We start from the raw sequence: 23003 nt of genomic DNA, 5'->3' as shown, positions 1-23003 counted from the left end.
CCACGCCCTCGTGGCCCTGCAGGCTAGCCCTGGCCAGCAGACCTGTGACCTGAGAGCTGGAACCCTCCTGGTACAGGCCTGAGGGCCCGAACTAGTCCCCAGTCTTCCCAGTGTCAGGCCAGTGTCCTGAGGGTGGGGACCGGGTGACCGGAGGCACCATCAGCCCAGGTGTGGGTGTAGGAAGGCAGGCTCAGGAATCAGGTGGGACAGCGCCAGGAGCTGTACCAAGGGCCCTACGTATACTATTCTCCTTTATCTTCACAGCACCCAGCCAGGTGGTTGTTATCTCCGTTTTACAAAGGTTCAGAAAGGCTAAGTGGCTTACCCACGAATCAGAGCCAGGGAGTAGCCAAGGGCGGAGTGACTCCCTTTATACTGCATCATACCCCTCAGCCTCTCACAGGGTGGCTGTGGTCAACACTTACAACTGGGTGGGAAGAGATGAGGATGGAGGAAAAGAAAGATGGCATCGTCAAGATGCCCGTGTGTGAGGATGCCTGTGTGTGTGCAAGGGCCACCTACTTTGTGTAGGTATGTGTGGACATAAGTAATAAACATGAGCCCTTCTCGAACCTGTATGTTCCTGTGACTGTGAAGCACAAAGATCTTGTTTCACAGGTGGCTTGTGGATCTCTTCACATCATTTAAAAGTTCCAGTGGGTGTTTTGTGTCTATCTAAGTATATCTCTAGAGCTCAAAAGGAGGGGGAGTGAGTACATTGACACTGACACTTTACTCTCTCAAAATCGGAGGAACTAACATGCTCTCCCTACTCTCACCCTCAGATCTTTCATGCCAGTTGATGGAGAAGGGGAGGAGGATAAGGAGGCTTTGAGAAAGAGGAGGGGAGGGGAAGGGGGGGGCAGGAGACACTCAGAAGAGTTGGTACTTGGATGAAAGGGGAGGGAAGGAGTTCTTAAGAGTCCAGTTGCTTCTCCCCACAGCCTGCCCAGCAAGGACTATCCCAGGGTGTTCATGTGTGTTTGTGTCAGAAGACTTCTGCACAACTAACAGCAGTTGTGACTACTGAGGTCAGATGGGTCTGATGAAGAATAGGGCAGCCAGCTCTCTGAGCTGTCACCATTTGTTTGTGCCTTACTGTTTTCTACAGTCATTTCTTCTTCCTCTCTGTGCTTGAATCTCAAGTTGAACATTTATTTGAACGTCACAAGCCATTCTGCTAAATGGCATTCAGTCTCCCTCATTATTTTCAGTCTTAAAGTATTCTTCGTGACAAAGCTTCAAAACTAGTTGCTAATTCATTGCCTTGCTATGGCTGCATCCTATCAAATGGAAACTCCTATTGCAGCTTCAGATACTGGTTAAATTATCCATAGGAGTTGACCATTGTCCCTGTAAGTAACATGACATTCATCTGTGGACCTGTATCTGTGCAAGCTGGATGGGTTTATAACTGAGAAGCACAGCAGAGGAAGTGGGATCTCTCGGAGTATTAATGTGTGTGTCTGTGTGTACCTACCTCACAGGGAGAGAAGATGAAGGGCTGCTTCCTCCTCAATGCCCTCCCCTTCCTGAACTTATGAAAAAGCCCTGCCATAAGACAGACCTTATTAAGGTCCTGAGCCTGGACTCTGGAATCAGAAAGACTCAGGTCTCAATCTCTACCTGACGGGCAAGTTACTTAACATCTCTAAACCTCAGTTTCCCACTCTGTAAAATGGGGAAACAATAGTACAAGCCGGGGGGGGGGGGTGTGAGGATTAAATAACACATGAAAAGTGTTCCTCCTGGTAATCATTCAGTAAATGGCAGCTGCTATTTTTATCACCTGATTGGATTATGTTGCAAGAATACTGCTAAATAATGTACCCCAGAGCTTTGTAAAATGTAAATCACTAGGCATGTGTGAAAAAATTAGTATTATTGTCGTTATTATCACATTAATGTAACTGCCTAAGGAGATTTGTTTTGCATTTTATCCTTTTCACTCTCTCATTCCCCACCCGCCCCCCCCCTTTGTTTGGGGGAAGTTATTTTTAAGGTACGTCTTCTCATGCACATCATCTTCCAGCTGAAGTCATAAAGATGGGAACATTCAAAACTACTGCTTTCACCATCCTTTTCTTTCAGTTCTAGAGAAACTTGCACAAAGTAGAGAAGGTGGCCTTACCCAGTCCACCTGATAACCTGGAGATTAGCCACTTTCATGCCACTTCCAATAGAAGAAGAGGCGTTAATTGCCCCCCACACACTGGTGCACCTTTTCCCTTCAAGGTAACAGGAGAAACAGGAGGTACTCACCATTCTCCTCTCCATTTTTGCCCATGTCGTAGCCTTCCCAGTCAAAAATTGGCAGAGTGAGGAAATCTCTGAGCACCACCTACTCTTTACTGTACCCCTTTCAAGAGACTTTTCCAAAGAGCTCCCCAGTATCTGCTGTGCAGCTCTCTCATCAAGCAATACCCTGCATAGGAAGTAAAGGGGGTGTATATGGATGAGATTTGTCTTAATCTGCATTTTCTGTTTTTCAGGAAGCACAGGATGGTGCTTCTAAGTCATTCTGCTGCCTGCAGCTCTCCTCTGCCTTTCTGTCATTTTATGGTTCTTTCTATGATAAGGAAAGAGACAGGGTTTATGGAACACTGGATTCTTTCCAGAGACCCAACTTGGCAGTCTCTCCTTTGACAAACCCACCATCCATCTCTCAGAAATCCTAGAGCTTGGTGTATTAACTCGGCAATGATTTGAGTCTTTCCTAGGAAATAACAAGCGAGTAAACATTAGCAGTGTCAGCTTTTTCCCTTTCTGACTTGTAAGACAGAGATAGTCTACCCAGCTCAAGACGACAAGCTCCTTCCACCCAGAGCTAGGTGGTCTGGGGCAGTCAAGCTGATGGAGCATCCCTGTGGCTGGGTAGGTGCTACAGAAAAGCATTTCTGTGTGATGGAATCAGGATGTGGTAGGGAAACTTCAAAATAATAAAAGAAGTAGGAAAACAGAAGGCCGCTGACTTTGTCCTTCCTGTCTTTCCCATCGCCTTGGTCCTAAGCTTGGTTCTTGTGAACAAAGTGGCAAGGAGTGGGTAGGATTCAATAGTTGGCCAAGAGGAGACAAGGCGTTTCAGAAGTCAGACACCATTGAGCAAAGGCACAGATAAACAGGGAGTTGACTGGAGTGGAGGACATATACTAAGGAGTACTGGGAAGTAAAGTTAGGTGAGTGTAGGGAGAGCCACTGACAACAGGGGGTCTTAATAACTAGTACCTGATGGTGCCGAAGGAGCCCCCGTTGAGCTGATAGTAGAGCAGAGACATGACCGACTGAGATCTGGGTTTTCAGAAGCCACATCAGACAGACATGAAGTGCAGGGATGGCCTAGGCTTGGAGCCTCGTGGCCACACAATCGGAGGGGATGGTAGCACTAAGCGAGGCAGAAGAGGAAGGATGCAAATGCCATTTCAGAGAAACAAACAACAGAAGTTGGTGACAGATTGTACAAAAGCAGTAAAAGGAGAGGGAGAGTGGAAGGGGACTGACATGTTGAGTTGGGCTGAAGCAGGGAAATGCAGGAGACTGGCTTCCCCACCCTGCCAGTGCTTCTTTTCTTTCCATCAGACACTTAATAGTGGTTACTTAAATTTTCTTAAAGGTGCTTTTCCCCTGTAGACAGTAAATTATGCTGGGGCATTGGTTTTGGAGGATCATGAGGTTCTGGAGTTTGTTGATTCTCATTGTTGGGTTATTCATGGAGGTTATTCAGTAACCTTTGTCAACTGACAGAGTAACCTTTGACGATTGATGGACTGGCCGACCAAGGGCAGGGAACACCTGGGGATGATGTACTACTTGGCTATTAGTCATAGTCCCAGGTCTTGTTCTTATCTGTGGACATTTTTCAGGGGCCTCTGCCTCATCCACATAGTGGGCTGCTTTGAGGGTCAGGGCCTTGTCTTGTGCTTTCATGTTCCCAAGGTTTTATGGACATAATAAATGAATGAGCATCTTGAGGAGCCTCCTGAACTCTGCACTAAAAGGCCAGACAGGCAGCCAGAAACCTGTCCTATAAAGTAGAACTGCCAACGCTGTCCTTCAGTGTTTTGCTTCAGTGTTTTAAGATTTCTTGCACTGTCTGGGACTCTGTGTTGGGAAGTATGGGAAGTGCAAAGAGAGATAAGGACATAGTCCATCCTGTCTCCAGGGCTTGGGATCAGATAGGGAGATAGGAAGCATATACCGATGGCCACATCTTAAGCCAGTGCCAGAAGACTCTCACCCCCTTGCCCTGGGATTATACCCTGGCTGTGTCTCTGTTTATATGTTCTCTCTTGACACCATCCACTTTCCACTGTGTGCTTCACAGTTATTCCTGTACATGTCTCATCTCTTGTACTGGCCTTCGCTCCCTAAGGAGGTAAAGACTGGGTAAAGACTGGGTCTTTTTCACCTGTATCAGCACCCACAAACACCACCTGCGTGCCCTAAACACAGTGGTAGGTTGCTGGCTGGCTGGCTGGCTAGATAGATGGACGGATGTATAGATGATGTTGTAGGTTGGTTCCCCAGGAAGCAGACTCTGAGATGGAGGTTAGCATGCAGTGTGTTTATTTGGGGATGCTCTTGGGATCAATACCTGGGAAAGAGAAAGGGAGGGGAGGGATGCCAGACTGGGCAGAGTGAGAAGCTGAGCTGCAGTGCAGACCCAACAATAGCCTCGAGCTCTGGAGCTGGAAAACCCTTCAGAACTGAGTTGGGGGACTTCCCTGGTGGTACAGTGGTTAACACTCCACACTCCCAATGCAGGGGGCCCAGGTTTGATCCCTGGTCAGGGAACTAGATCCCACATGCTGCAACTAAAGATCCCATGTGCCGAAACTAAGACCCAGTGCAGCCAAATAAATAAATGTTAAAAAAAAAAAAAGAAAAAAAGAACTGAATTGGGGTGAGGGGCCAGGCCTTTATATCCCCTGACATAATGATTAGTCATTAGATTCATGCCATCCCTGCATCTTGGGCGAAGCTGTTCCCTTCAGCTGAGGGCTGTCTGCAGACATCACTACCAGCAGCTTGTGAAGTGCTTAGTCCTTCATTCCGGAAGGGAACCTGGGCCGTACGTACATCATACATCGTGCATTCACCACAGATGGCCTCCAAAGTTCCTCAGGGATGTTTCACGATGGATGGCAGCCCTGCATACGGGCAGAGTTCAGGGGATACTTGTTGGGCTATAAACATTATCTAGACCTCATTAGGGCAATTTAGATAGCCAGATGGAATTAGCCATTTTAGACCTCACAGATCCAATAGATATTGGCTGATCCTCTGTTTTGTGTTCAGTGTGTGGAGGTGCTATGGTAGTACACCAAAATGGAATTAGATGTGGCCCCGCCCTCAAGAGGCTTGCAGCCAAAGGGAGAGAAAACACCCACCCAAAAGGAATCTGCAAGACTGGGCGGCATCAGCAATAAACAGTGTCGGTTTTGGAGCACGGGGCATCGTGGCTTGGGGTTCTGGTGGGGAGGCTTCATGGAGGAGATGGGCCTTGAGGATAGCCTGGAAGGAGTGAAGGATTTAGATGGGGGAGAAGAGCAAGTCAGGGGAAACAGAGGAGGTGGCAAGGACAGGAGCCTGTGAGAAGCATGGCCTGGAGCAGTGGGGCCCCCTTAGAGGGCTAAAAGGGAGGAGAGGGCGGACCTGCTCAAAACATAACTCTGGATGTTGCAGTGATTGTGGCCAGCATGTAAGTTTCTGGGAGCTGGAGACAGAATGTGTGTGTAAATGTAAAGCTCTATTTCCTACTTTATTTTTCTCTACAAACACGGCGCCTGCTGTTTTATTTCTCATCAAAACCAAATCATAGTCACACTTCCCATTAGCACTTTTCTCTAACTGGTTCATTGTCCTACAGAGTTACCATTGGCTCCCATTTGAATTCACATGTAAATCTCTTTAAAGACACTATATACATAATTTTGTTTTGTTTTTCAGTCACTTGGCTTCCAACTCTTTCTGTAAAATGCCTGTGTAGGTGGGTGTTTGGGCTGTATTCTGTACAAGTATAGAAATAAAGGATAGAGAAGAAGAATATAAAAAATAAGTTTCCTGTGATACCTCAATCCAAGAAAACATATGAGAGTGAGTACCTTTTCCCCAACATATATTAAGACATGCCCCCAAAATATATTATTTTTTTATACATCAGACATGCTCTTTTTAGGCAACTGCATAACACAAATTCTGAAACTGCTTTAGAACAATCTTCACGTTCATATTGGGTTTCCTAAACATCATTGCCTGGGAATAAATTTGAGCCTGTTCATGGAAAATCTAGTGTGCAGACTATAAACATGGAAGGCTTGGCAGCACAGAAAGTGCTAGACACACCCTAATAGAAACCAGTATTTTGTAATTCAGTTCTCCAGGAAAAAAAAGGAGACACTTTGGTGGTATCCAAATACTGGTTTAAACAGTTGAAAAACCACAGCAGCAGCCACTAGCTTCTAGGTTGTCTTCTGAAAGTAAAATATGCTTTCCGGGAAACTATTCTAGCCCCGAAAGGAAGCATTTTGGTGATGCGTAGCTTCATGGAGACTCCCAGTTGATATCTGTGTGGTAGAGGCATCCAGTTTCATGTGCAGGAGGAAATTCTGTAAAAGAATGTTCTGGTGAGCACACATGTCCTGCATCCCTGATTTGGGGCCTGGGAGTTATGCTGGGAAGGTAAACAGATTTTCAGTGAATAATATGGGAGGGAAGTGATGGGGGCTGTCTGCTGGCCTCTGCAGCAGCTTTCCTACCACGTTTGAGTCTGGTTCCTTGAAGTAACGTTAAGAAAGTCAGGGAGAGAAGGCTGGGGTTCAGGTTACAGGGTAGAGAAACTAGGTTTAAGAAGTTGTGCATATATCAAACAAGATGAGAAATTGTGAGGATAGTCTTTACCAGCCAGAGTCCAGCCCCAGAGGGCTAGTACTGAATGTAAAATAAAAATGATGTTTTGAATTTTTATTTAATTTTCTATTAATTAAGCACATACAATGTATTTCAGACTGGGTTAACTGTTTATATGGTATTTAAGCCTTCTATAGGCCTTCTGGGCTAGGTACTATAAATAACCCCATTTTATAGACCAGGAAACTAAGGCACAGAGAGATTAAGTAATTTGCTCAGGGATGTGCAGCTTCTCAGTGGATATGAAGCCAGTCTAACTAACTCCAAAAACAGTGCTCTTTACCAGGTAGACTATGTAGTTAGATCGATGGATGCCACCAGGTTCCTTTACATCCCCCACCAGCTCCCACAGGGCCCCCAGACCATTAAGTTCCTTCATTAGCCTCCTTCTGGTAGGTTAGGACATTATATCTCCAGAAAGCCCTGCTTTAAGCTGCAGACATTACCTGCAGTGGCCCAATAACACATGGGCAAGGATGGGCTGTCACAGGCTCCAGAACAGGGGCTGGTGAGGGTTGGTTTGGGAGGGAAGATGAGGGGAGCAGCACAAAGCAGCTGTCAGAGAGAGAAGGTCCTGGGAGGACCCTGCAGCCACGTTCATGTCTAGGGTCTTGGGAACCTGGTGGGTGGTGAATGTGGCAAACCCCAAGAGGAGAGAAGGGTTGAGAAGCAGAGTCAGGAGAGGTGCAAAGACAAACAAATGTTCCCTCTATCAGAGTGTACTTGGGTTGGGTCCTAAAGTACTTTTTCCACTCCAGCATTTAGAATCATTCCAGATACAGAATCCCTAGGACAGGGTGACCAGTTGGATTCAAGGGCAAGAGAAAACTCGAAGATGAGACTGTAGTGCAATGAAGAGAACTTGAGATTCTGAGCTGGACAACTGGGGTTTGAGTTTTTAGTGGTGTCTCTTACGTATTGTTTTTTAGTAACATTTATTTTCCACCAAAGGAATGCAAGCTCATGGTAGAATATGTGAAAATAGTACAAAGAGGAAAATCAGATTGAGCCCTAAGAATAGATGTGCTTTTCCAGAAGAATGTCGTCCAAAAGCAATCCTGAAAAGATGCAAGAGACCTTTATTTGGGAAAGAAGGGGTTTTGTAAGAAAACAAGAGTCCCCCTTCTGAAATATTTACTTGGGGACACTAAGAACATTGGCTACACTGCCAGGCAGCATCAGAACCAGAATTGGAGCCCACACACTCTGGCTCCTCTATCGTTCCCCCAAAACATATATAATTTTTTAAAAGGATCAGAGTTATTCTGGGTGTTGGGATATCTAAGGGACCCCTGCTGTGTTTCCTTCTGACACCTTCCACTGTGTTCTTGACACCCCTCCCCCCTTTTCCTCTCCTGAGCTTTCTCCCTCCCAGCACAGCTGCCCAGAGGTCAGACACTACAGGCCCACACCAGGCCCTTCCCGTGTACCCAGCCCACTTTCCAGGTCAGGAGAGCCCTACACGGAGCCCTCAGAAGATTCTTACATTTTTTTAATACCCGAGAGGAATTTGGTAGGTTTTACAGATGCACAGTGACAATTGCAAAGGTTAGTTTACTTTAATAGCTTCCAGCTTCAGAAATAGATTTATTGGCCTGTAGTTCTCCAATTATGTTTTTAATCTTTGTTTAAATTGATTTTTCATTTTGTAAGGAAAGAGGGAAATTTGTTCATCTGTGTTAGCCTCTCTCACCCTTAATGTTTAATTCAGTGATTCAATCTCAGTCACATGAAGCAGGCAGAGCTAAGTTAATACAGAGTCAACTTTTAGCGAGCCCAGAGCAGTATCTGATGGGAATTAAACCTGAATTTTCTTGACTTTTTTTTCCCTTTTGATTTCTCTGACTTTGTATAATCCTGGTTTCCCTGCACGCCTCCTCAATTGCTCCTTCTGCATCCCTCATTAATATCTTTTTCCTACCTGTGTCTCCTAAGGCTGAGCTCTCGGCCTTGTTCTTTTCTAACAATACACTTTCATTTGGAAAAGACCACCCGTTTTTCCAGCGTGAAGCTAAAGATTCCCAAAGCTGTGGTCTAACCGTTCCTCTCTCCAGAGCAAGAATCCTGCCTTTCAAAGTCGTCTGGACCTCATCTTCTCACTGTCCAAGAGACACGTCAACTCAGCACAGCTACACCCGGACTGTTAACTTTCCATCACTTTCTCTCAACAACTCTGGTGGCCTCACCAGCTGCCAAGTCATTCAGAGTTAAATTGTGAAGTCATGAGAACAATGAAATATCCTACACACATGATTTCATAGCAAAACCAGGACATGGAGAAAGCAGGTATTATTTACAGTTTACAGATAAAGAAACAGATTCACAGAGATTACCCCAGATCACAAAGTAAGTGGTAGATTTTCATTATTTAAAGCTGTTCCCCCCAAAGGGGGAGCAGAAACAAATCTAAATATCCAACCTAAACATATAGGTAAATAAATATTCAATTAAATAGTTATTGAATTACTAAATACATAATGACATTTCCACACAGAGGAATATTACTCAGCTGCTAAGAAAACTTAATTTGAAAAACATGTTATAGGTGTTTGCATTATAATGTATGAAGAAAGCTTGATAAAATATATATACATGTATATTTATTTATTCATGCATATATACCCACATACCTATATATACATACACCCCTTTTTTAAAGATTTTATTGAAGTATAATTGATTTACAGTGTTGTGTTTAATTTCTGCTGTACAGCTAAGTGACTCAGTTAAACATATATATATTCTTTTTCATCCTTTTCCATTATGGTTTATCACAGGATATTGAACATAGTTCCGTGTGCTATACAGTAGGACCTTGTTGCTTATCCATCCTATATATAATAGTTTACATCTGCTAATCCCAAACTCCCAATCCATCCCTCTCCCCACTCCCCCAGCAACCACACGTCTGTTCTCTATGTCTGTGAGTCTGTTTTTGTTTCGTAGATCAGACACCCCTTTTTTATAGAGAGAAGGGGAGGAAAATCTTTCCCTCACATTCACATACATGCATTTTTTTTTTAATGCTGGAACAGAATTAACCATTCTATATGATGAGTTTATAGGCAATTTTAATTTCCTTCTTTGTGCTTTCCTTCCAGATTTTTTCTCAATGAGTATGTATAACTTTCAGCAGGTTATTATTTTAAAAACAACCACCGAATGAGATTCAGTGGACTTATCCACTGGCTGTCCTTCTGACTTTCTTGCAGTTTTGTCCCAAGTCCCTCTGTTTTCTTTCTTGAAACTCTTTCTTCCCTCCGTCCTCTGTGATCCACTTTCCCATCAGGCCAGGCCTCAGTGGGTCCTTCCTGCCCGCCCGCTGGTGGGGGTGTGATCCCAGGCTTCTCTCTTCAGCCTTCTTCCTACCCACCCATTGCCCTGGCTTCGGCTCTGCAGCCTCTCTCCCCCTCATCACACCCTCCCCTCTGAGCCCACCTGGCCTGGGCCCTCACACCAGGTAGAGGAAGTATAAATAGTCAAGGTGGATGATGAACTCATAGGTTTGAGGCCAAGGGCACCAGAGCCTCACCGGCCAAACAGACCTGCTGGGTGAGCTTTGCTGACTCCGCCATTTTGGCTCTAGACTGTGGCCTTACTGTTGCTCACTGACCAGCAGTGTGTGTAGCTGGCATCCCTGACGCTCACTCCCTCCCTGACCCCCATCCCAAACATGAATGACTTTCACTTTCCACTTGTTCATCCACACATTGATTTTGTGTCTTTATTACTTTTACAATTAAAAAAAAAGAGGGGGGCATTTAAAATTCTGTTATAACAGGATTATTTGCTTTTAGTAGGTATTGGTCTGCCACCCCCAAGTTTGGTCTTTCCCAAAAAACTCATTATTGAAAAGTTATATGAGGGACTTCCCTGGTGGTCCAGTGGTAAAGAATCGCCTTCCAATGCAGGGGATGGGGTTTCAATCCCTGGTCAGGGAACTAAGATCCCACATGCTGCGGGGCACCTAAGCCCACATGCCACAACTACTGAGCTCACACCCCTCAACTAGAGAGCCCACGTGCTGCAAACTACAGAGCCCATGCGCCACAACTACAGAGCCCATGTGCTACAACTAGAGAAAAGAAAAAACCCACACGCCACAACCAGAGAGGAGCCCGTGCACCTTAACGAAGAACCCGCACACCGTAACAAAGAGCCCGCACATCGCAACGAAAGATCCCGCGGGCCTCAATGAAGATCCTGCATGCCACAACTAAGACCTGATGCAGCCATAAATAAATAAATAAAATTCCTTTAAAAAAAGAAAAGCTATATGATAATATTATATGTATCTATTTCTGAAGGAATTAGACAGAAATGTATTGAGGTCTTGTAATAACCTATAATGGAAAAGAATCTGAAAAAGAATATCTGTAACTGAATCACTTTGCTGTACACCTGAAACTAACACAACATGGTAAATTAACTATACTTCAATCTTAAAAAAAGAAAATGTATTGAGGATTTCTTGTGCATCTTGGAGCTGAAGATAAGAGATATCATGGTCCCGGTATTCTTCACTGCCTCCCTGTCTCCACCTTATTTTACTCTAGTCCATCAAATAGGGGTAGCCCAGTCAGGAAGCTTGTAGAAAACAGAAGTGCTCACCCTTTAGACTCACATTTATCAGAGTTTCTAACCTAGTTTTAAATTAGCCCCAAGCACCCTTAATGATTGATATTCCCCATCAGCCAGGATTTTGTCTATCTTTACTTTTTTTTTTTTTTTGCGGTACGTGGGCCTCTCACTGCTGTGGCCTCTCCCGTTGTGGAGCACAGGCTCCGGACGCGCAGGCTCAGCGGCCATGGCTCACGGGCCCAGCCAATCCAAGGCATGTGGGATCTTCCTGGACTGGGGCACGAGCCCGTGTCCCCTGCATCGGCAGGCGGACTCTCAACCACTGCGCCACCAGGGAAGCCCTATCTTTACTTTCTTGATTTATATTATAAAATATAATTATTTTACCCCTTTTCAGATTTAAAAACATAATATATATTAACTATGCATTTTCAACCCTTCCAGAAAAGTTCTTCCTTCCATTAAAAAAACAAAATCACTTTCTTAATCTTCAAGAGGAAAGCAGTATGGGTTTCCTTATTAAGCAGCCATATTGTCTTATTAATGGCAAGTGGGTGAATATGACCACTGTGATTTTTAAGGGAGAGACAAGAGGATATGAGAGGCAGAATAATTGAGATAGGAGTAAATTCTTACAGAAAGCAGGTGTTTATGTCGAGAATGATGGATGGTACATCCTAAGACCGGCAGGTGTAGTAAGCACCCAGGCATTATCTCTAGAGAGTTGTCACCCAGCTTTCCCTTCACCCCAGGAGGCAAGTCAGTGATGGGCTGATGCTGATGCATGAAGAAGTCTAGTTCCAACCATCCTTGGTTTTCTTTGTTTCATTTTTGTTATTTAAAAAAAAAAAAAAAAAACCTCTCCACATAAATATAGCTCTGCCATATTGTTGTAACCCAAGAGAGTGGCTGAGGTCTGAGCCAAGTCTGAAGAGGGGTGAAGGTTGGTGATCATTAGGGGCTGAGACTGTCATACAGGCAGGATGCAGGCCAGGCAAGGACAAAATGCAGCTGGTCAGGGGCTTGGGTCATGTGGTAGGGAAGCCAGAGGGGCAAGGGGCTGTAGGCCAGGCCCATGCTCTTGAGGGTCACTTGGCCTGCAGCAGGTCTGCCAGTCACAGCTGCCCCAGCCTTCTTGGGCCTCTCCACCCGGATAGTAGCCCCTTTTAATATTAAAGAGTACAAAACTTTGAGAAAAGCTGCCTTCCAGCAGGGGCCCTCTGACCTCTGACCTCCACCCCAGGAGCAAGTCCTTCTCCTGACTTCCCTTCCAGCCCGTCTCCCTGGCCCCAGATCTCCCTGCCTCATCCTTGGTGCCTCCCTTCCCTGCAGCCCCTCGCACCCAGGTGCTCCTCTCCATTTCCTCTGCCTTGGTCCCCCCACCCATCGCACGAGCCCTCCTGGGTGCTAGAGGGACTAAGGCAGTGGAAACTTGGAGATGGAGAAGTATGGCTTGTGAGTGGAGACTTGTCATGAAGCGAAGATCTTCAAGCTTCCAGAGAGAAAAACCAGGCCCTTAAAGCACTAGTTTTCCAAATAGCAACACGGAGGGCTAAACAACAATGGTGCAGTGTCTTTGAATTCTCAAGGTGAATGACTGGTGATGTAGAGTTCTGAACCCAGTCAAACCATCAGTCAAGTGTGCGGCTAGACTACAGCAGCAGTCCCCAACATTTTGGCATCAGGGACCGGTTTTGTGGAAGACAATTTTTCCACGGACCTGGTGGGGGTCGGGGGGAGGATGGTTTCCGGATGATTCAAGCACATTACATTTATTGTGCACTTTATTTCTATTATTATTACCTTGTAATATATAATAAAATAATTATACAACTCACCATAATGCAGAATCAGTGGGAACCCTGAGCTTGTTTTCACTTGCCACTCACTGATAGGGTTTTGGGTTTTTTTTTAAACATCTTTATTGGAGTATAATTGCTTTACAATGTTGTGTTAGTTTCTGCTGTATAACAAAATGAATCAGCTATATGCATATGTACATCCCCATATCGCCTCCCCCTTGCATCTCCCTCCCACCCTCCTTATCCCACCCCTCTAGGTGGTCTCAGAGCACTGAGCTGATGTCCCTGTGCCATGCAGCTACTTCCCACTAGCTCACTGATAGGGTTTTGCTGTGAGCCTGCAAGCAATTGATTTATTATGGTCTCTGTGCAGTCAGACCTCTCTGCTAATGATAATCTGTATTTGCAGCTGCTTCCCAGCCCTAGCATCACTGCCTCAGCTCCACCTCAGATCATCAGGCATTAGATTCTCCTAAGGAGCACACAACCTAGATCCTTCACACCCATAGTTCACAGTAGGGTTCGCGGTCCTATGAGAATCTAATGCCACCGCTGATCTGACAGAAGGCGGAGCTCAGGCGATAATGCGAGCGATGGGGAGCGGCTGTAAATACAGATGAAGCTTCGCTCACTCGCCTGCCGCTCACCTCCTGGTGTGCGGCCTGGTTCCTAACAGACCATGGACTGGTACCAGGGGATTAGGGACCCCTGGACTAAAGTCATTGTATGATAAGTTAGATCTCAAAAAAATTACCTTACCGTGTTCCCTTCCTCAGGGAGCTGCCAGGTCAGGAGTCAGCCAACTGAGGCTCCCAGGCCCAGTCAAGCCTGTTCCCTGCTTTTGTATGTCCAACAAGCTAAAAGCATTTTTACTTTTTTTAATGGTTACATTATAAATGGTTTTATAGGTACCTTTTGATACTTTGGGCCCTTTATTCTCTAGCCCTTTAAGGTAGTTTGCTGATGCCTGTGCTGGACAAAGTGTTCCACTGAAATGGAGAGCAAGTTAAGAAAGAGGAAGCCGTAAGACCCAGGAAGCAGGAGATGGACACAGGAGAGAAGGGATGAAGGAGGAAGGGAGAACCGGGCTGAGAGCCTGGAGCAGGCTTAGAGGGAAATGCACCCAGATTTGCGCCAGAGCGCAGAGCGCTCCCAGAAGAGTCTCCAAAAAAGAAAACTGAAGTGGTAGATTAGTTGATGTGTTTGAACCTTTTGAGAAGAACCTTATATTCTGCTAAGAATTTTGAGAGTGAATTAGATAGAAAACTAATCAAAAGAAAAACAAGGCAGTGTTTAACGCCTGGGAGAACAAGATGAATAAGAAAGGAAATGCAGTCATGGAAGTTATAGAACATACATGACTCAGCTATGAATGGCATCTCAATCCCAGTAATGTAATCACTGAAGTTTGATTTAACCAAATATTGAAATAGAATCAAATCGGAAGGTGGAAGGAGAAATGAATGGAGAAGAGAGCTAAATTCTCACCTTCCTTAATAGGAAGTTAAAAGCAAATAAAATCAAGAACTAACAGTATAAGCATGTAATTTAAATATGTAGAGGTAATTATTAGTTGCAACAGCTAAAATAATTTAAAGTGTTTTGCCTCCAAAGAGCCAGCATCAGAAGTGGGCCAGAGGATGCTGCATTTTGTTATAAGCCTTATAGAATGGTTTGACTTTTTAAATAATGTACCTTTTAAAATAATGTAATATTACTTTGAAAATAAGTTTTTAAAAATAAAATGAAAAAGAAAAGTGACTGGTCAGCCCAGGGCGACCATGCCCAGGTAGGGAAGGGGCACAGTGGGGCAACCTCAGGCCCCTGAGTGGAGGAAGTAGGCGTCAGTGTCCCGAGGCCCCGCCAGCTCCAGTTATCATTATTTTTCCTGACATGAGTGTGAGTGCATTTCAATAAAATGTCAAGACTGTTAGCCATTCGTTCATGCAACAAACAGTCTCTATGTTTCAATCGCTGGCTAAAGTTGCAGCAACGAATAAATCATGATTCCTGCCCTCAAGGAGTTCACAGACTGGTGAGATATAAAGTCACTCATCCAGCCAATGGATGATTGCTCTCCATGGTGATAAGAATATACCAGAGGGAAAGGTGGTTGCAGAGAAAAGTCCCTCAGAGGTCAGAAGTCCTTCAAGGGAGCCCTGGAGGGTGAGGGGGGAGCCAATGTCCAAGCACAGGGGAACAGAATATGCACAGGTGCAGAGGGGACCCAGGCATAACAGAGCAGGACAGGTGACACCTGTGTGTGGCCTGAAGTCAGAAGCTCAGAGTTTGTAGAGGATGAAGCTGGAGAGATGAACAGAAGATAGGTTATCAGCTCAGCAACCAGCATGCCATGCTCAAGAGTCTGGACTTTGTCTTCAAGGTCATGGGAAGCCAGTCAGTGTTCTCTCTGGTGGAGTAGCATCATCAAAGCCAGTTCTCATCCCAGTGTGGAAATTAGAATGGAAGCTGCGGTAGAGAGGTAAGTGAGGAGATGGACAATCATTCAGGTGAGAAATGATGAGGGTCAGTACTAAGGTGGTATCAGTGAGACAGAGAAAGGCGGATACAATTGAAGATGTGAAGGAGGCTGAATTGACAGTCTGATGCCCCATTAGATGTGGGAGGTGAGAGAGAAAGAAGGCAAAGATGGCCCCCAGGTTCTTGTCCAGACACTGGGCAGGTGGCAGGGCCACATATAATACAAGGAGGAGGGTGCAGGGGGAGTGGGAGAAAGGGGATGAGGGAAGTTTTGAGCATGTGGAGGGTGAGAGTTCTGTGGGAATCTAGGTGGAGCGGTCTGGCAAGCAGTAACCTGTGGGGGTGGGCAAGCGGTGACATCTCACACTCAGGGACAGTGCGTGGCAAGAGAGAAGAGGGCCTTGAGTAAACTCAGAACACCTAGACTTCAGGCATGGACAGAGGAAAAGGAGTCCTGGCAAAGGCTGAGAAGGACCAAGAGGGGAGATCAGGAAAGCAGAGAACGAGGGAGGTTCGAGTGCCACTAGAGGTCAGGTGAGCCAAGGACCCAGGTGTGTGTCTCGGGGTGCTGCTCGCATTCCCTGTCCCAGAAATTACAGGATAGTTAGCATATCTGGCCCCGCCCACTAATGCCTGTAGAACCCTCCAATCACGTGCTGTGACAACAAAAATGTCTTCCCATGTTTCCAAACACTCCTCATGGACAATTAGAAGGCACTCAGTGACCTTGTGAGAGCCATTGCCATTGAGTTTGGGGTGAAAGCCAGGGACGGACAAGACCACAGTTCCTCTGTCCTACTGTGGCCGTCCCTCCTCAGGCCTCTTCCTGGGCCCTCAGGCTCTCCTCTCCTCAATCCCCATTCTTTTCCCCATGACATCACTTCCTGGGCTGACCAGTCAGTGTTGGGTTTTGAGGTTTAAATCTAAATATTATTGAGCTCCTTCTATGTGCCAGGGACACCATGGTGGACACAGCAGTCCAGGTTCCCCTCTCCTGGAACTTGCAGTGAACAAACAGGTGACACCAGGTGGGAGGTCCTTGAACAGGCCCCAAGTAGAGAATTTGTTCTGGATAGAGGGAGGGCTCAGGGGAGCGGTGGGAAAGAGGACAGCAAGGGGTGCTTGGATCTGGAGAGTACATGCACCAAGCAATGGGTGAGACCAGGAAAAGGATGAGCTACTTTCTCTTGGGGGCAGAGAAGTGGGATAACAGGGATGTGAGTCCTGATGAGAAGAACTGGTCCTAGGGTTTTGGATACAACTCCTGTATGCAGCTGCGTCAGCACAGGGCAGCCTGCTGGGGCTGGCCATCTGCAGCTTGGTCTTTGGGTGCTGAGGTCAGCACAGGGAGAAGCCTTGGGGAGAGCCTGCTGACCGCTGCTCTGTGGCAAGCACAGGCTGACGTCTGACAGAGGAGTCAAGGGCCCCAGGAAGCCAGGGGGTGGGGGGGATGCATTTTGGAGGAAAGCCAAAGAAAAGGAAAGATGGAGGCTCCAAGGTCAATGCCCCAGGCTTTCAGAAGGAGGGAAAAGCAGGAGGCATTTCATTGCTGAAGCACTAGCATTTGCAGAGCTGGGAGAGAGTTTGGTGGCTGGAGGGAAATCAGTGTGAGAGAAGGAAAGCTGACATGGGCTCCCACTGACATGGGCTCTCATCTCATGAATACCCAGTGTGGGTTTTTTTTGTTTTGTTTTTTTTAATGGACTTAAAAACTCAGTTTCTGATTCAGAAGAGGTTATTATTAAATTGAGAATATAAAACAAATTAGCAGAGTCATCTAGTCCAACTCCCTAATAGACGAAGATACCAGGAAGGTGAAGACTTGGGCCCAGCACACACAGTGAGCGCCTTGGGGGGCAGCAGGGGCGGGCCTGGGTGCTGGGCTCCTTCACCCCCTGCTGTGGGCTCAGTGGTGAGAGTCAGGACCAGGGGTTGGCTCTCCGGTTTTCCCTGTATTGGGGTTTTTCCCCATACTTGGGGATCGACTCCATGGCCACAGCCCTGGCATCCTGACTCCCCAGGACAGCCATTATCAGCATCTTAGAGTGACTGCACCCAGTGACTTGATTTGAAACGGTGAAAGTTTTTGGTGGTATTGTCTTATATTACCATGAAGTATAAAGAATTTTATTTGGAAGCTTTTACTGCCTTTGAGATAAGTATGAGGAAAGTTTAATTTAGAAAGGAAGCCTCAGAGAAAGACACATTTATGGGCAACTTCCAGAGAGGCAAGTTTCCACAGCTACTCCCCTATTCAGAGTAGTTACATCAGAGGAAGGCTTCCAGCAGAACTAAGGAGCCCAACCTCAGGGTACCTTGCAGGAGAGCAAGCTATCCGCCACCCCACCTCCCATTTGCAAACTGGGCCAGATACGACCATGGCACCAGTGGATATCCAAACTGTGTCTTACTCACGTCTCAGATCTCAGATGCATGAACAACAAGAACAACAAAAAACAGTTACTACAGAATACAGGTAAGGGGTGTTATAAGTGATATATTACATATGCCCCTTTCCTGTTGTTTCACTCTCATACTGACTGAAATCCAAAAATGTCATTGTACAAAATTCTTACTTCACTAAAAAGAAATTAAGTAGAACATTGAGCAAGGCATACTGCTGGCTGCCAAATCATCTCCCATCCAGAAGTACCTTCTGGTTTCCTCTCCCTCATGAGTTTCAACCTCCCTAGTACAGCTAACTGTTTATCTTTTTTTTTAAGCTAAACTGAGGGTTAACATATTACTGTATTAACCTAATTACAGTACCTTCCAAGAGCCTCAGTTCTTTAGGCTTAAATACCCACTGTCTCAGGCTATATTTTTTGCAAATATAGATTAGAATTTGTTCCATTTTATTGCCTGCTATTTTTTAAAAAACTTTTTAGGCTTTATATCTATCCCAAAATTGGAGAATTCCAAAGACTGACATTTCTATTGCATCAGTCTATTTACTAATTTCACGTATTACCAAGTTGGCATCCTCCCACGGCTCTGAATTCAGCATCCTGCTGGCATCCTTGTTAGCAGTCTGGTGGCCTGAGCCTGAGTTTTTGAGCACCTGCCATAGTGAACAGTTTGAGATCTGCCAACAGAGAGAGAGGATCACCCAGAGAGACAGACATGGCCTGTGCTATTCTGATCCCCAACAGCCCCTGAGTTTTAAAATAGCTTGTAAGCATGAAGGGACGTGAATGGGGAGGCTCTGGGGGTGGCAGGAGGGATGGATGCTGCTGCCATGGAGAGAGCGTTCCTGATGGAATTGAGCACTGAGGGTGGGGTGGGGTGATGCATCTCGGCCCCCAGGTGATGCTGCTGCTTGTGGGGCACAGACAGTCAGCTCTGTGTGAAAGGCAAGGGACGGACCTCATGCTGAGTTCAGTACATTTTTTTTTAGTGTGTTCGGTTCAGTCTACATTTTGTGAATACACACCTCATTCCAGTATGTATCCTGAACAGACAGACTGGGCCTCAAAGCCTGAGAAAATCATTCATTCAGTCATTCATTTAACAGACATTTATTGGACTACTTCTACTGGGTGGACACTGCCCTAGTTGTGAGGGTTCACAAGTCCCCCGAGCATTGGTCCTGTGAGAACTCAGCATCAGTCACAGTGCAGCAGCATGGGGAAAGGACTGTGCTGGAGTCGGGTGCGAGGGCCACTGTCCCCGGGAAGAAGGATGTGAGGGATGGCCATGGGCTCACAGTGGGAGGAGGCCTTCAGCTGGAACAGACAAGCTGTGGCTATGCCCCTTCTACCTAGGCAAGGGTCCATTGGATTCACCTGTGGGTATGAGAGGCCCTGCTGGTACTATTTGGCTCTCATCTGTCTGACTATCTTTAGCGAGTTGGGCTAGGGCACAGCCATCCTTGTGAAGGGGTGAGCCGCCCTTTGGCTTCTGATTTCAATATGACTTCTGACTGACACGGACAAGCAGGCCTCTGGTGGGAGGGCTGGGATGGGGGTAGGTGGAACCAAGGGGTCTGTCTGTGGGGCTCCCTCTCAGCATCACCTGCCACCTCCTGGCTCAGGAAGGAGCATTAGGAGGGAATACTGTCATATGCCAAGAGAAACCTTTGGACACCCTTTCCCCCTACATGCAGACTGGTGCTGGGTTATTCGTTACTGTCCCCAGACCCTTTATAGCAAAACCTGGGAACAAATTAAAGTCTATCAGGAGAGGATTGGGAGAGGAAATGGGAGAATTGGGAGAGGAAATTATATCATCAAGATGATGATATAATCCATTTATTGACAAAGAAAGATATCCACAGAGTGTTGACTGAAAATGCAGATTAGAAAATAGTGTTCATTGATCCCATGTTTGTGAATATTAAAGTGCATATGCCTGGGAGAGTATTTGGAAGAATATATACATGCTAACCATGGTGCATGGTGGGATCATGGCATATTCATTTTTTTCCTTTAGCTTATCTGTGTTTTCTGATTATTCTCAGTGCTCATGTATCAGTTTTTATAATAAACTTATTAAAGAAAGAAAATATTTTGAGAAATAGCTCCTCAGTTTCCCCTCTTAAAATAAAACAAGGAGAATGGTATTTAAAATTATGCCAGTAGGGCTTCCCTGGTGGCACAGTGGTTAAGAATCTGCCTGCCAGTGCAGGGGACACGGGTTTGAGCCCTGTCTGGGAAGATCCCACATGCCGCGGAGCAACTAAGCCTGTGCACCACAACTACTGAGCCTGCGCTCTAGAGCCTGCAAGCCACAACTGCTGAGCCCACGTTCCACAACTACTGAAGCCCGTGTGCCTAGAGCCTGTGCTCCACAACAAGAGAAGCAACCACAATGAGAAGCCTGCGCACCTCAATGAAGAGTAGCCCCTGCTTGCCACAACTAGAGAAAGGCCACGCACAGCAACGAAGACCCAACACAGCCAAAAATAATTTTTTTTAAAATTATACCAGTAGATGCATATCTACTAGATATGCATCTACTGGCATAGATTCTCAGAATTATCTCAATTCCTGAGACAATTCTCAGGAATTATCTATTCCTGAGAGTGATATACCATTCAGAGTGACTACCTACTTTGTAGATGCTCTAGGGAAAGAAATAAAAATCTCAAGATTTTAGATTAAGATTTTAGATTTTAAGCTCTAAAGAGTGGCTACTTGGTGTCACAAGTGGCTTTGTGGACGCATTTTATTAAACTTTCATAAAGCCGTTAATCCTTGTCTAACACATACAGTCTCAGAGAATAGAAAAAGAAAAAGCAACCCAATCCATTTTATGAAGCTAGTTTACTCTGACATCAAAATCAGACAAGGACTATACTAGGAGAAACTTATAGACCAATCTCACCTTTGAGCATAGTTGCAAAATGCTGAATATGATATTTATGAATATAGAATTCTTCAGTATATTAAATACATGATCAAGTAGGGCTTATCCTTGGAATGCGATGATGATTTAAATGAAAAGTCTCTTAATAACTGGTTAAATTCACATATTAAGAGAGATAAACCATATAATCATCTCAGTAGGTACAAAGAAAGTATTTGATAAAATTAGATACACATTTTTACCTTAAAACAAACAAAAGCCTTAGCAAACTAGGAACATAAGGAAGATTTCTTAACTTAATAAGTAGTATCCATCAAAAATCTACAGCAGACATTATACATGGTGGGTAAATTTTAGAAGCAACCCTGTTTAAGTCAAGAACAAGACAGGGATCCCAAATAGCACCCTTACTATTCAGCATTGTACTAGAGTTTCCCACCAGTGCAATAAGGGAAGAAAAAGAAATGGGAAGTAGAAGGAAACAATCATTTTGTGCAGGCAGTGTAGTTGTCCACATTAAAAAACCCAAGCAAGTTAGGACTAATAACAGAACTTAGCAAAATTTTTTAATTGGAGATAAATATACAGGAATCAGTTGGGTTCCTATACATCATTAATAACCATTTAGAAACTATAAGAGAAAAAAATTACACTTAGAGTAGCAACCAAAACTATTCGGTACCTAGAAGTAACAATAATTAAAGGTATGCAAGAGCTTTATGGGGATGACTATAAAACATTATTGAAGAACAGAGAAGATGTTCTGACTAAATGGAGAGATATATCATGTTAATGGATGGGAAGCTTACTATCATAAAGATACCAGCTTACCTCAGATTAACACAAGGTGTTCATGGAATTTGGTCAAATGACCCAAAAATTCAGTTGAAGGAGTAAAGGCAAGAATAATCAAAACAGGGCTTCCCTGGTGGCGCAGTGGTTGAGAGTCCGCCTGCCGATGCAGGGGACACGGGTTCGTGCCCCGGTCCGGGAAGATCCCACATGCCGCAGAGCGGCTGGGCCCGTGAGCCATGGCCACTGAGCCTGCGCGTCCGGAGCCTGTGCTCCGCAACGGGAGAGGCCACAACAGTTAGAGGCCCGCGTACCGCAAAAAAAAAAAAAAGAATAATCAAAATAATTTCTAAGAAGAATAAAATGGGGGGAACTTCCCTATGGCCAATCAAGACTTATTATGAGTTACAGTAATTAGGACAGTGTGGTGTTGGTACTGAAATAGACAAATTGATCAACAGAATAAGGTAAAAAACTCAGACCCATGCAATAGGGGAACTTGTTAAGAAAAAGGTGGCCTAACAGATCAGTAGCAGAAGGATGAACTATTCAATACATTGAATAAATTATGAGGAGAAAAATGTACCTCCTACAACATCCCCAAATAATTTCCAGATAGATTAAAGACCTAAAGGTGCAAAGCAAAACCTTAAAACTTTTGGAAAATATATAAGACTCATTTATCAACTCATGGCAGAAAGGATTCTTTTAACACAAAATATAAAAACCACTAACCATAAAGGGAAAGACTGATAAATTAGTTAAATTTAACTAGAGTAAAAATTTTAATTTCTATACAGTTAAAGACACGATAAATAAAGTTAAAAGGTAATGCTACAGACTGGGAGGAGATTTTTGCAAGTCATGTGATCAGCAAAGAATTAGAATCCATAATACATAAAACCTCCTACAAATTAACAAGAAAAAGACATACAATCCAATTAGGGGGGAAATGACTACATGAATAAGCAATTCACAGATGAGAAAGACCTGACTGCTCAATATATACAAAAATATATTGAATCTCAGTAACAATCAGGAAAAGGCATATTGAAACAAGATACCATTTGGTACTTAGCAAATTGGCAAAAATTTTAAAGGTGGACTATCTGAAGTGTTGATGAGGAAGTAGAT

General features: G+C 44.9%; 1 protein-coding gene across 1 annotated transcript in view; it reads left to right on the top strand.

The window, feature by feature from the left end:
* TNFAIP8L3 (TNF alpha induced protein 8 like 3) overlaps positions 1-23003 on the top strand; it is a 40336-nt gene that overhangs the window by 1205 nt on the left and 16128 nt on the right. The gene's annotated exons all lie outside the window — the stretch shown is intronic.

This window comes from Leucopleurus acutus (genome assembly GCF_964270905.1).
Source record: "Leucopleurus acutus genome assembly, chromosome: 1".
Classification (NCBI taxonomy): Eukaryota; Metazoa; Chordata; class Mammalia; order Artiodactyla; family Delphinidae; genus Leucopleurus; species Leucopleurus acutus.
The sequence above is the reverse complement of the archived record's forward strand: the minus strand, read 5'-3'. Positions and strand labels throughout refer to the sequence as shown.